At 43.6% G+C, this 13,621-nt stretch overlaps 2 long non-coding RNA genes across 2 annotated transcripts in view; one reads left to right on the top strand and one right to left on the bottom strand.

The window, feature by feature from the left end:
• The window catches only part of LOC125705121 (uncharacterized), a 41,784-nt gene that overhangs the window by 13,739 nt on the left and 14,424 nt on the right, over window positions 1-13,621 (bottom strand). The window contains exon 2 of the long non-coding RNA XR_007381436.1: window positions 11,495-11,617. This is a non-coding gene — a long non-coding RNA (uncharacterized LOC125705121). The remainder of the gene's footprint in view (window positions 1-11,494; window positions 11,618-13,621) is intronic.
• LOC125705118 (uncharacterized) lies at window positions 4,040-5,173 on the top strand. Its single transcript, XR_007381433.1, has 3 exons — window positions 4,040-4,200; window positions 4,410-4,521; window positions 4,691-5,173. It is a non-coding gene; the product is annotated as an uncharacterized LOC125705118 (long non-coding RNA).

Raw genomic sequence — 13,621 nt, 5'->3', positions numbered from 1 at the left:
GAAGGACACTCATTAATACACTTCATCACATTCCCTCCCCTAGAAGGGCACCCATTAATACACTACATCACATTCCCTCCACTAGAAGGACACTCATTAATACACTACATCACATTCCCTCCACTAGAAGGACACTCATTAATACACTACATCACATTCCCTCCACTAGAAGGACACTCATTAATACACTTCATCACATTCCCCCCACTAGAAGGACACTCATTAATACACTACATCACATTCCCCCACTAGAAGGACACTCATTAATACACTACATCACATTCCCTCCACTAGAAGGGCACCCATTAATACACTACATCACATTCCCCCACTAGAAGGACACTCATTAATACACTTCATCACATTCCCTCCCCTAGAAGGACACTCATTAATACACTACATCACATTCCCTCCACTAGAAGGACACTCATTAATACACTACATCACATTCCCTCCATTAGAAGGGCACTCATTAAGACACTACATCACATTCCCTCCACTAGAAGGGCACCCATTAATACACTACATCACATTCCCCCCACTAGAAGGGCACTCATTAATACACTACATCACATTCCCTCCACTGGAAGTGCACTAATTAATACACTACATCACATTCCCCCCACTAGAAGAGCACTCATTAATACACTACACAACATTCCCTCCATTAGAAGGGCACTCATTAACAAACTACATCACATTCCCTCCACTAGAAGGGCATTCATTAAGACACTACATCACATTCCCTCCACTAGAAGGGTACCCATTAATACACTACATCACATTCCCCCCACTAGAAGGGCACTAATTAATACACTACATCACACTCCCTCCAATAGAAGGGCACCAATTAACACACTACATCACATTCCCTCCACTAGAAGGACACTCATTAATACACTACATCACATTCCCTCCATTAGAAGGGTATTCATTAAGACACTACATCACATTCCCTCCACTAGAAGGGCACTCATTAATACACTACATCACATTCCCTCCACTGGAAGCGCACTAATTAATACACTACATCACATTCCCCCCACTAGAAGGGCACTCATTAATACAGTACATGACATCTTCCCTCCACTACAAGGGCACTCATTAAAAAACTACATCACATTCCCTCCCCTAGAAGGACACTCATTAATACACTATATCACATTCCCTCCAATAGAAGGGCAATCATTAATACACTACATGACATCCGCCCTCCACTAGAAGGGCACTCATTAAAAAACTACATCACATCCCCCGCCCACTAGAAGGGCACTCATTAATACACTACATCACATTCCCTGCACTACAAGGGCAATCATTAATACACTACATCACATTCCCTCCCCTAGAAGGACACTCATTAATACACTACATCACATTCCCTCCAATAGAAGGGCACCCATTAATACACTACATCACATTCCCTCCACTAGAAGGACACTCATTAATACACTACATCACATTCCCTCCATTAGAAGGGCACTCATTCACACACTACATCACATTCCCTCCACTAGAAGGGCATTCATTAAGACACTACATCACATTCCCTCCACTAGAAGGGCACCCATTAATACACTACATCACATTCCCTCCACTAGAAGGGCACCCATTAATACACTACATCACATTCCCTCCACTAGAAGGGCACTCATTAATACACTACATCACATTCCCTCCACTAGAAGGGCACCCATTAATACACTACATCACATTCCCTCCACTAGAAGGGCACCCATTAATACACTACATCACATTCCCTCCACTAGAAGGGCACCCATTAATACACTACATCACATTCCCTCCACTAGAAGGGCACCCATTAATACACTACATCACATTCCCTCCACTAGAAGGGCACTCATTAATATACTACATCACATTCCCTCCACTAGAAGGGCACCCATTAATACACTACATCACATTCCCTCCACTAGAAGGGCACCCATTAATACCCTACATCACATTCCCTCCACTAGAAGGGCACCCATTAAGACACTACATCACATTCCCCCACTAGAAGGACACTCATTAATACACTACATCACATTCCCTCCACTAGAAGGGCACCCATTAATACACTACATCACATTCCCTCCACTAGAAAGGCACTCATTAATTCAGTACATCACATTTTCTTTCTCCATAGGACAAAATCATTTGTGATGAATGGAGCACCCCATTTGGCACCCGAGGGGTTTTGTTTTAAGCAGTCTAAAGGGTACTTCAGCAGTGTTTTTTCAGTCATGGGGGTACCGGGGGGGGGGGGGGGGGGGGGGGTGGGGGGGGTTCCTCAGAAGAGTATTAAAATATGACTGTGGATGGCTTAAACTTGAATAACGTTCAAGTGAGTAAATTTGGCCTGAACCTGCAAAGTATACCTTGCTCACAAGATTAGTTACCAAACATAGAGCTAAATGTTCATGTGGTTTGAAAATAACGTGCATTCACTGCAGGTAACGTTAATATCTGCTGTACCGTATAGGAAATGCTCAGAATGCAATGTTTGATGGAGGAGGGATTATGGTGTGGGGTTATTTTCCAAGTGTTGGGCTTGGCCCCTTAGTTATAGTGAAAGGAACTCAATGATATGGCATTGAAAGCCATTTTCGACAATTTCATGCTCCAAACTTTGTGAGAACAGTCTGGGGATGGTCCCTTCTTGCTCCAACATGCCTGTAAACCAGTGGACAAAGCCAGGTCCATAAAGACATGGTTTGGTGAGTTTTGTGTGGAAGAACTTTACTGGCCTTCACAGAAACCTGACCTTAACCACATCAAAAAACTTTGGGAGGAACTAGCACAGAAACTGCGAGCCAGGCCTTCACGTCCTGCATCTGTGCCTAATCTCACAAATGCTCTTCTGGATCAATGGGCAAAAATTCCCACTGACACAATCCAAAGTCTTGTGGACAGCCTTCCCAGAAGAGTGGCAGCTGTTATACTGTAGCTGCAAAGGGGGGACCAACTCCATATTGGAACGTATTGTATGGCTTTAGAATAGGATGTCATAAAAGTTCCTGTAGGTGTAATTACCAGGTATCCCAATACTTTTGTTCATATAGTATATGTTAAACACCATCTTTCATACACCAAAAAAATCTGACCAATAGCATTTAGGTTTATTCCGGGACTTGTCAGTAAAGGGTGTCATTGTTATATACATCATCCATCCTCTCCTTATTTTTTTATTGTCATGGTCCATATACAACAGAACTTGTACTTCCTACTGTACAAATGCTATATCTTAAGTTAAAAGGTAAATACATTTAAAATACATAAAAAATAAACGGAAAAATTATATATACAATACAGATGTACTATATCACGACAAATGGTGAATCGAAATGCAGTAGTGCAACTGTATTTTCTTTTAGCAGCATGGGGTTGAGAGTTAGTAGCAGTCAAGGGGTGTTGTGGTGGTGCAGGGCTCCAAATGCTGGCGGTTTTCCCTGTGTCATTGTGGTTTTTCCCTGGGTGTCCCCCCAGAGTCAAAAAATATGCTAAAATGAATTGGATCCAAAGTGTCTGTACAGTATGTGCCCCGTGCTGTAGCCCCTGGGACATGTCTGGGAGCCCCGCAACACCACAAATGGCATGCAGGTTCAGAAAATGGATGGGTGGACATATAGTTAGGTGTTTAGGGGGAAAGGTTGGCAGCTAGGTGCATACAGAATCCTCACATGATTCTTACTCTGTTAAGATCAATAGCCTTAGGGTAGAAGCTATTCTTCAAAGCAATGAAAGACATACCTTGTGCTACCTGCATAGTGTAGCTTAGTTAGAAAGGTAGTTACCACAGACTCAGCCAAGTGGCTCTATGAGGTTTGAAAACAGCCAATATCAAACATGTACACTCGTACTGCAGCAAATGTTAATACCTTACAGGACATGCTTAGAATGCATATTACTCATGTGATGTCACCATGAGTAAATTTACCCTGGTCTTATCTGTGGTCAGTCTATTTCAGGCGCATTGAGTGGTAAATGTGTTTTTTCTTTTATTTTTCTTCCACCCCACCCCTGCCACCTGCAGACACACGACCCCTCTAAAAGGACGCGGTTTGACTCTGCTGTCCTCAGTTTAGCTGTAAAAGTGACACTGTTCTTCAGAAACATCCAGTGGAATCATGAACTCCCATCAGATCTCTGCCTTCTTCCTCCTGATGACAGTGCTGCTGTCCTCCACTCAGGCTCAACGTAAGTCTGCAGCATCTCACAGCTTCTATCAGGACTTTGACAATATCTTAGATTTAAATGATTCATTAAGATTATGGATCCAATTGTGACATATGAATACAGTTCTTGCTAGTTTTTCACTGTGCATTTTTCATGTATATATTCAGAGTGTCTGCATATATTTCGTATGTAGACTGTACATACATTTTCTGTTCCTCATGTCTATCCAGTTGCCAATCCACCAGACCAGTGCTGTTTTGATTACTTTTCTGGAAGACTGAGGACGACCCTGATAGTTGGATATAAAGAGACCAGAGCAAACTGCCCTAAATCTGGAATTATGTAAATATTTACTCTTTTCCTGCATTATTTTCATCTATTACTGGTTTGTCGCATACAAAATTTCTATAATATAAATGATTTTTAGTTCAGGGATTGATACATATGAAGAAAGAGTCTTACTAGTGACAAGTTCAACCACGTAATTTTTTATTATTTTATTAATTTTCAGATTTTACACCACAAAGGGCAAAGAACTGTGTGTCGATCCCAGCCATCGCTGGGTGAAGCAGGTGATGCAGAAGCTGGATCAGCAGTGATGCCTCCTGTCTGCCTGGCAAAACATAAAGAATGAGAATATTGCATTTCAGATTCTAGTTTAATGCTCAAATAACATAATTTTTTTGTCCTCATCCAAATCATTTAGACTTCTGCTGCATTTATTAGTTTATTAAGGAGATAAGCAAACTGAAATGGAATCGACAATCTTGTTTTTTGGTTGGGGGTCATAGACATTTGGTCCCCACAATGTAATATAAACCATCCAGAAGGCTATTTGTAATTTTATGCAGTGTATTTTATAATCAGTTATTTTTCCTTTGCTTCGCTTTACAATATGACACAACAAACAGCATGTTCACTAACGAGACTCTCCCTCGATTTGTATGACATTTAGAAGATCCTTATAAGGGAAAAAAGACAAACTGTAGTTTCATCTTTCTGTCTCACTCTTTGTGGTTCTTCCTCAGTTTCTGTGTGTGAAAGGAAGGATGACACTCTGTTATATGTCATCTAATGTTTCCTGTGTGGGCTGCACAGACACTTCATACCTCCAGGGATGGGGGTTCGAACCTCACCCCACTCTGTATGTTCTCCTTGTGTCATGTGGGTCTCCTCTGGCTACTACAGTCCCCTGCTGCAGTCCAAAAACATGGGGACATTTGTCCCCTGCCCTGTGCCTTTTGGGATAGCCCCCACTCCCCCCATGTTCAGAACATTAACATTTGGTGTTTTGTAATACATGAGAAATACATATTGGTAGCACTTAAGGCAGTAATTATACTGCATTACACATACCTTCATAATGTATTTTGATGCATTCATAAAATATACCCAGTGACAAAAAAAGTTGAGCACCCAGGCAGAGTGATGGAACTGAAATGAATCTGCATGTAGTTAAAGGTCATGTGACTGTATCTCAATGATTATAATATCAGATGAAACGCACAGTTGGCAGTATGGGTACGAACAGATTCTTCGACCAGAGTCCTTTTTTTTGCTATATTTTTTATACTTTTTTATACTAGTGTAGCACCGGCTTTACTATAGAAACCAGAAAATTAATTAAATAAAATAAAAAATTTTATTTGGTAGGCTTGTGAACAAATTAATCAAATTTCAATGCTTTCTTATGGGAAAAATTGCCTTGGTTCTCATGCAAATTGGTTCACGACCGCTTTCCTGGAACGGATTGTGTTCGTGAACCACAGGCACCACTGTATTCCTGTTCACTTCCACTCAATATTCTTTTGGGAGAATATTGATAATGACGGGGGGGGAATCCCTCGATGGACTCAACGTCAAAGAAAAAAACACACAATATGCAAGTGCTTTAATTTGTAATGTTACCAGTAAAGTCAATCACACAGAGCAAAAGATGGAAAAATGTAACCAAAATTAATGTATACAAATATCCCAGGGGCATACAAAGCCACCCAAGATCCATACCTTGGCCTATCAGACCCTATTCCCTCTTTGATGATGATCCCTGCATACATATCAGCTGTCAAAACTGTTCCAGTCTGGAGTGAAGAAGCAACTGACTGCAGGACAGCTTTGGGAACACTTACCTGGATGTGCTTGGGCAAGGAGCAGACTTGGAGCAATACACTAAATCTGTCTTCCAAACCAGAAGCTATGAAGATGGTATATAGGCAAGTAAAACAGTACACTAGGAGTTTTAATGTGCAATTTCTCATAATATTACTTAACCTGTATTTACAGAGAATACTGTTATGGAACATTTCCGATTTCTGTTAACCACAAAATGTGCGTAAAAGGCTGAACACTATCTTTCATATGCCAAAAAAAAGTGACCAAATGCTTTTGGGTTTATACCAGAACTTACCAGGAGAGGGGGCCCTTGCTTTTCATGCATATCCCACATGCAGGCCTAAATTCACTCATCTTCTAGCTGCCTTTCCTGGCTGGGGTTGTAGGGATGCTTTGGTTGCTTCAAATTCATCAGCTAGTTAACAAAGTATGTGTATGCATTGATTGCGCCGTAATCTTTAAATCTGCTGTCTTCTTATGAACATAACCTCTTTCATGTAGTGAGGCATCAACACTGACAAATACAATATAATTCAAAGAATATGAAACAAAAACCTCAAGGGTCAAAGGTCAAAAGATGCAAACATATTTAAAACGAAGTTGAAATGGTACTAGAACTGACTATGGAAATGTAAAGAAGCACAAAATTATACACTGCATATTTAAAAGGCTGTATTTCTATTAGTGGGTACTCCTGATCAATAACAATGCTCAATAGGAATAACAGGAGACAGCTGATAGCAATCAGGAGTTCACACGAAGTTAATGAAGGGGCGTGGCACACAGGACGATCGAACGAGCAGGACATCACAGAACCCTGCCCCCCCAAAGGCGTGCACTCCAGGCATGCCTCAAGGGAGGCGACGAACGAGACTGGGAACAGACAGGACCTGGGGAAACAAGAGCAAAACAGCAACGGGGCACCGGAAACAGGACGCACTCACAGAACAGGCACAAGAGGCATGACAACCATTGACAGACCACGGGGAATGCAGACAGACACAGGGGCACCAAAAAAGGAGACACGGGGAACACCAACAGGAGGACCAGGAGTGAACACAGGAGACACAAAGGGACGAGGAGCAGACATTGGAGGCCGGAAGGGAAAGGACGGGAGACAACGGGGAGCCCGAGGGAACCACAGCGGATGAGAGGTGGAAGCTGTAGGGGCAGCAGGTGACCTCGAGGTCGGAGCCGGAGGGACCCTCGGCTGGCAGCGAGGCAGGAGCAGGAGGGGACCTCGCAGGGGGTACCAGGGGAGGCGAGGAGGAAGGTGAAGGGGACCTCATCGAAGGCGAGGAGGAAGGGGAAGCTGCAGCAGGTGATGGCGCAGCAGGCAACTGACGAGTTGAAGTCAGGGAAACCCGCAGGCGACCGACGAGGCGAAGCGGAGGAACCTGCAGGCGATCGACGAGGCGAAGCGGAGGAACCTGCAGGCGACCGACGAGGCGAAGCGGAGGAACCTGCAGGCGACCGAAGAGGCGAAGCGGAGGAACCTGCAGGCGATCGACGAGGCGAAGCGGAGGAACCTGCAGGCGACCGACGAGGCGAAGCGGAGGAACCTGCAGGCGATCGACGAGGCGAAGCGGAGGAACCCGCAGGCCACCGACGAGGCAAAGCGCAGGAACCTGCAGGCGATCGACGAGGCAAAGCGGAGGAACCCACAGGCGACCGACGAGGCGTTCGGAGCCAGGGCCACAGAAGACCAACGAGCGGGAGCCTGGGGAACCCCTGTGCAGGTGTCCCCATCCGCTCCGGGAGACTGGAGAGGCGGGAACCTGACTGGGATCTGTCCTTCCGTGTTGACAGAGGAGTCACTCCCCCAGAGGGGTTCAATGGGGCCATTAGGGAAATCCCCGAGGGGTCCCATTGAAGCTCCTCCTCTCCAAAGGGGAAAGGAGCGGGGGTTGGACAGTCCAGGACCTCCTCAGGGACAAGGAGTGATGGGAGCTGGTAGTGTTGGAGCAGGGACAGACAGAGCAGGAGCCGCTGTAGGCGGAGCAGGCACGGGCAGAGCCGGAACATCAGGCGCGGGCAGATCAGACATATCAGGTATGGGCAGGTCAAGCACCACGTGGGGGCGGAGCGTCAACCGCTGATGCAGGAACCGCAGGGGGTGCTGCAGGGACTGCTGGCACAGGAACCACAACGCCATGGCAAGACCTGACGAACATGTTGGACGTGCTGAGAAAAGAGGTGAATAAATCATGATGTCATCAATTTATACAATCACATACCGGTTGATCATGTTTCTGAAAACTTTATTCATGAAGGCTATTAACTAGATACGGCATCACGAGATATTCATACTTCCCGGTGTTGGTGACAAAGGATGTCTTCCATTCATTCCCTCTGCGAATGCAGATCAGGTTATAATCACTACGCAGGTCTAGTTTAGTGAACACAGTAGCCTCTTGGAGTTGCTTCAGCATGGAGGGTTTGAGTTGCAAGGGTTCTCGATGCTGCATAGTGATCACATTGAGGGCCCAGTAATCAATGCAAGGGCCAAGACCTCCATCTTTCTTCTTAATGATGAAGCCAGCTGTAACACGTGAGATAGATGAACGGATGATACTTCGTTTAACCCTCTGGGGTCTAGGGGTAGGGAACACACTTTCACTGACTGGGGCATGATCATACATTTCATTCAATGTCATAAACTTAATTCATGGCAAATAAATAATTTCTTATATATTTGTTTTGGCATTAAACTCATCTTAATCTTAGTGTCTTAATCTTAATCTTTGGTAAATATGTCAGATTTATGTGAAGTTTGTAATTTGACATCAAAGTATAGACATTGCAAAATGCAGTTTGAAACACTTGCAGAAACATTATAAAAGTACATAGTAAGCAATGGTGGCAGTTTTGACCCCAGATATCTGATCACCAAAGTCTTGGCTACGTGAAGATGACTAAATGGTGTAGTTGCAATATTCAGTTTGATAGATAAATAAATAGGAAAAACCGAACTCATGTCACTATTTTGGGCTCCTTTCATTGAATATGTAGCAACTTTCATATGTATGAATGAACCATTCACACCTGGCCACACCCCCCTTCCCCCCCCCCTTTATGGCTCTGATGGGGATGTATCTGGATCGCGTTTCACCGCTGCGTTGTTTATACCATGCGAATATGATTTGAATACATGGAAATGCGGCTATTTAGAAAGCGAATAGCGATCTTCAGGTGAGCGCGGCACTACACTTATTTTTTGGCAATTTAACCTAATTTTAAAAACTTTAATAGTTCCGACAATGGACGTTTTGAAAAGAAGACAGATTACGAATTTAGTCAGCGTTTTTTTCATGTTCCGACAAAAAGATTTCAGCGAGATATAAACTGAAAGAGACACGAAAAAAACATCGTCGACAATGCACTCAACCCCAGAGGGTTAAGGCCCTCTCGGATATATGCATCCATAGCCTTCTCTTCATGCAAGGACAGAGGGTAGAGGCGTCCTTTCGGGAGTGGCGCCCCCTCCAGGAGATCTATGGCGCAATCGCATTCCCTGTGAGGGGGTAGCTGAAAAAGAATGATTTGCTGAAAACATCTGTGAAGTCTTTGTAATGCTCTGGGATGATGGACAGGTCCTCCGGATCCAGGCTCTCCACCAACAAAGCATTGCAAGAGAGGGAGAGACACCGAGTGAAACAAGTGGGAGACGAAGCCGCAAGCTCACCTGTGTTTCAATCAATATGTGGATTATGCTCCTGTAATCAGGGATAGCCAAGGATTAAAGGGTCCCTAGTTTTCAGAAGCACCAGGAGGTCTATGGTTTCCCAAGGGAGAACCCCTACCCTTAAGGTAAGAGGTCCTGTACGGTGGGTGACTCGCCCGCCATGTAAGGGGTCTCCATTCACTCCTAGGACAGCCACCGGGGTAGAGAGCGTCTGCCGGGGAATCTTGAGTTGTTTGGCTAAGGCGAGATCCATGAAACTCCCCGCTGCCCCAGAAACTAGCAGATCCCTGGTGGGGAAGTGTTCCCCTCCATATGTAATAACCACAGGTACTGTGAACTGACTTTGGGACACACCCACGAAAGTCAACAAGCCTATCTTGGTGGAGGTGCAAGCCCACAGGAGATGTTCCGGTTGCATGCAGTACAGGCAGCCACTGATCGTCGTGCGGCGGCGTCGCTTTGCGGTGGTGAGTGAGGAACGTCCCAGCTGCATGGGCTCTGGGTGATCGGATGTGGCAGCTCGGGCTGTGGACGCAGCCTCCGTATGGGGGCGTCGGACGCTCTCTCACTGCATTATCCAAAGTTACTGACAACCGCACATAATCTGCAAAGGACGGCGTTTCTCCGCCAGGAGGCCAGTTCATCCCGGATCTCGGAGTTTAATGTGCGGCGATACATGATCCAGAGACAATCCTCCAGCCAGTTAATTTTTCTAAGAAAATTTCCGCCACTGACCAGGAGCCTTGTTTTAAGTCAAACAGCCACTCTCCCAGGCTGTGTCCCACTGCCGGATGATCGAAGATTTCAGTGAAGGTGTGTTGGAACTCCCGTGCTGTGTCTAGGAAAGGGCTGTTATCGGTCCATAAAGCCGTGGCCTAATCGCGTGCTCTCCCGGTTAGCAGCGATATGACGAAGCGTACATGAGCGGAATCCCCCCCCCCCCCCCGAGTTTGGCAGTGATTGAATCATGTGAAGGACAGCCAATAGTGGAATTTTGGTGGAATAGTGGAATTATAAAGAGCACATTAGCAATGTGCTCTTTATAATGTTATTATGTTCAGTCATGATAGAACCAGGGGGGCAGCCCCCCCCCCCTTGAATCCACCAGTCCTTGCAAATAGGATAGCTGGACATATATAATCATTTTTCCTTGGTATATTGAGAAATCTTATCAGACATTATCAAGCTATTGCGGATCCTTCAGAAGAGCATTGGGATGTCACTATAGATGTCTCAAACCGAAGTGCAAATAAATTAAGGTTTTAACCTGTAAAGGTTATAGCTTGCTTAGGGTAGTTGCCACAAACTTAGTCAGGTGGCTCTATGTGGTTTGAAAAGCAGCCAATAGCAAACATGCACTGTAGCATGTTAATATCTGCCATAGCTTATGTTCAGAATGCATGTGATGTCAGTCCCAGCAAATTCTGCCCCAGCATCTTGCCTGTGGTCAGACTATTTTAGGTGCATTAAGTGGTAAAGGTTTTTTCTTTTATTTTTCATCCACCCCACCCCTGCCACCTGCAGACACACAACCCCTCTAAAAGGTCGTGGTTCGACTCTGCTGGCCTCAGTTTAGCTGTAGGAGCGACGCTGATCTTCAGAAACATCCAGTGGAATCATGAAGTCCCATCAGATCTCTGCCTTCTGCCTTCTGATGACAGTGCTGCTGTCCTCCACTCTGGCTCAAAGTAAGTCTGCAGCATCTCACAGCTTCTATCAGAAATTATGGACCAACTGAGATATGAATACAGTTCTGACCAGTTTTTCTATTTTTTTTTCATTTATTCAGAGTGGCTGTATATGTTTTCTGTGCCGAATGTTTATTCATTTTCCATACTTCTTGTCCAGGTGGCAATGAACCACAACACTGTTGTTTTACATACTTTCCAAGAAGAGTGAGGAAGGACTTGATAGCTAGATATGAGGAAACCAGAAAGGACTGCAGTAAACCTGGAATTATGTAAATATTGTTTTGAAATATTACTGCTTTGTGGTTTAAAGCTTGTTGCATGCAAAATGTCTATGACAGAACTGATTTGTAGTTCAGGTTAAGATGTATATAGGGAAGGTTTGTAACAAGTGACACGCAGACCCAAGTCATTTTCTTTTTCATTTTCAGACTTTACACCAAAAAGGGCAAAGAAGTGTGTGTCGATCCCAGTGTTCCTTGGGTTCAGGGGGTGAAGAAGATGCTGGACCAGCGCTTCTTTCAGTAACACCTCCTGCCTGCTTGGCAAAACATGAAGAATGATTTCTGAAATCACATCTGTTTTATTTTCCTGTAACATTATTTCCTGTCATCTTCCAAATCTTCATACTTTTGCTGCTTTTTATACTTTAGTGCTTTTATATTTAGTGTTTCTAGTTTTTTAAACAGTGGTTAAATTCCCCTTCAACTTCATTTCCTGGCATCTTCCAAATCATATACACTTCAACTGCATTTTATAGTTTAATACCTAAAGATTTATAGAACCAGTACTTAAATTTGAATTGCACGAATACTGTTTTATAAGAATTTTACTTAATAAAGACTACTGATAGGTTATACTGGCTGAATCATTTTTTCATTTAAATCATTTCATTTACAAAACAACGTTCCTCTGGTTGCTAAGCATCTGAAAAAGACAATTAGAGAAACATACAACGTAACAATTAACAATATAAATGAATTAATTCTCTATGTATGTAAGCATAGAAAAAGAAAGAAAAAAGGGAAAAAAGAAAAAAAGGAAAAAAAGAGAAAAAAAGCATAGAAATCAGACACATATAATCTGTCACAGCACGCATTCTAACCCCAGTTCAGTGTCAAAAGAGCCTACAATATGGGCACATGCACACAAGCAGTGGAACAGGAACTATGGTTAGTGGAAGAAGGTTGGCTGGTCGATGAATCATGTTTTCAGTTGTATTATGAGTATGAGGAAGTATGTGTAAACTGTCCACATTTAGTGTTGTAGCGTCATTGTTTGAGTATGCTAAGTATAGGAAAATGTAATGTGTTCATGCTGCTCAAACAAATGTCATGCCACCACGCTCCAGGAATAAACCCATAGCCAACAGGATCATGTACTAATGCAATAACTTTCGCAAAAATATAATGAAATCAGTCATTCAAAAAATCACTATATCCCATTTCTAGTCAAAAAGTGCACATAAGTTTCTAGCACAAAACACTGATAAGTAGTAATTAAACTTTTGAAAGAATGTAAGTCTGAAGGCATCTAGTTTGTATAAATTTTACTGTGTTCACACTTAAGAAAAATCAGCACTGACCTAAGAAGCTTTTTTATTCCGACAGAGTTCAGAACCCCCTTCATTCAGTATTTGTGCATTTGACATGCGTGGTTTTGGTTATTCATCAGAAACACTGAAAGTGATTTGGATCACATAAAATTATAAAGTATATTGTTAAGGACTGCGTCCGGGAAAGCAGCACAGATGTTGTGAAATTGGATGAACGGGGATTTATTTAGAAATTACAGAAACCACAGAACACAACAAAAGCATGAACATCAATGACCGGATAGGGGCAAGACGGACACGGAAGCACTGAATCAATTAACAGCAACTAGACACAGCTGAAAACACCGGGATTCCACATGCTGTAAATAGGGGGCGTGGCACACAGGAGCATTGAATGAGCAG

Source organism: Brienomyrus brachyistius, chromosome 12 (assembly GCF_023856365.1).
Source record: "Brienomyrus brachyistius isolate T26 chromosome 12, BBRACH_0.4, whole genome shotgun sequence".
In the NCBI taxonomy this organism is placed as follows: Eukaryota; Metazoa; Chordata; class Actinopteri; order Osteoglossiformes; family Mormyridae; genus Brienomyrus; species Brienomyrus brachyistius.
Note: the sequence above shows the minus strand (reverse complement) of the source record. Positions and strands in the feature narration are given on the sequence as shown.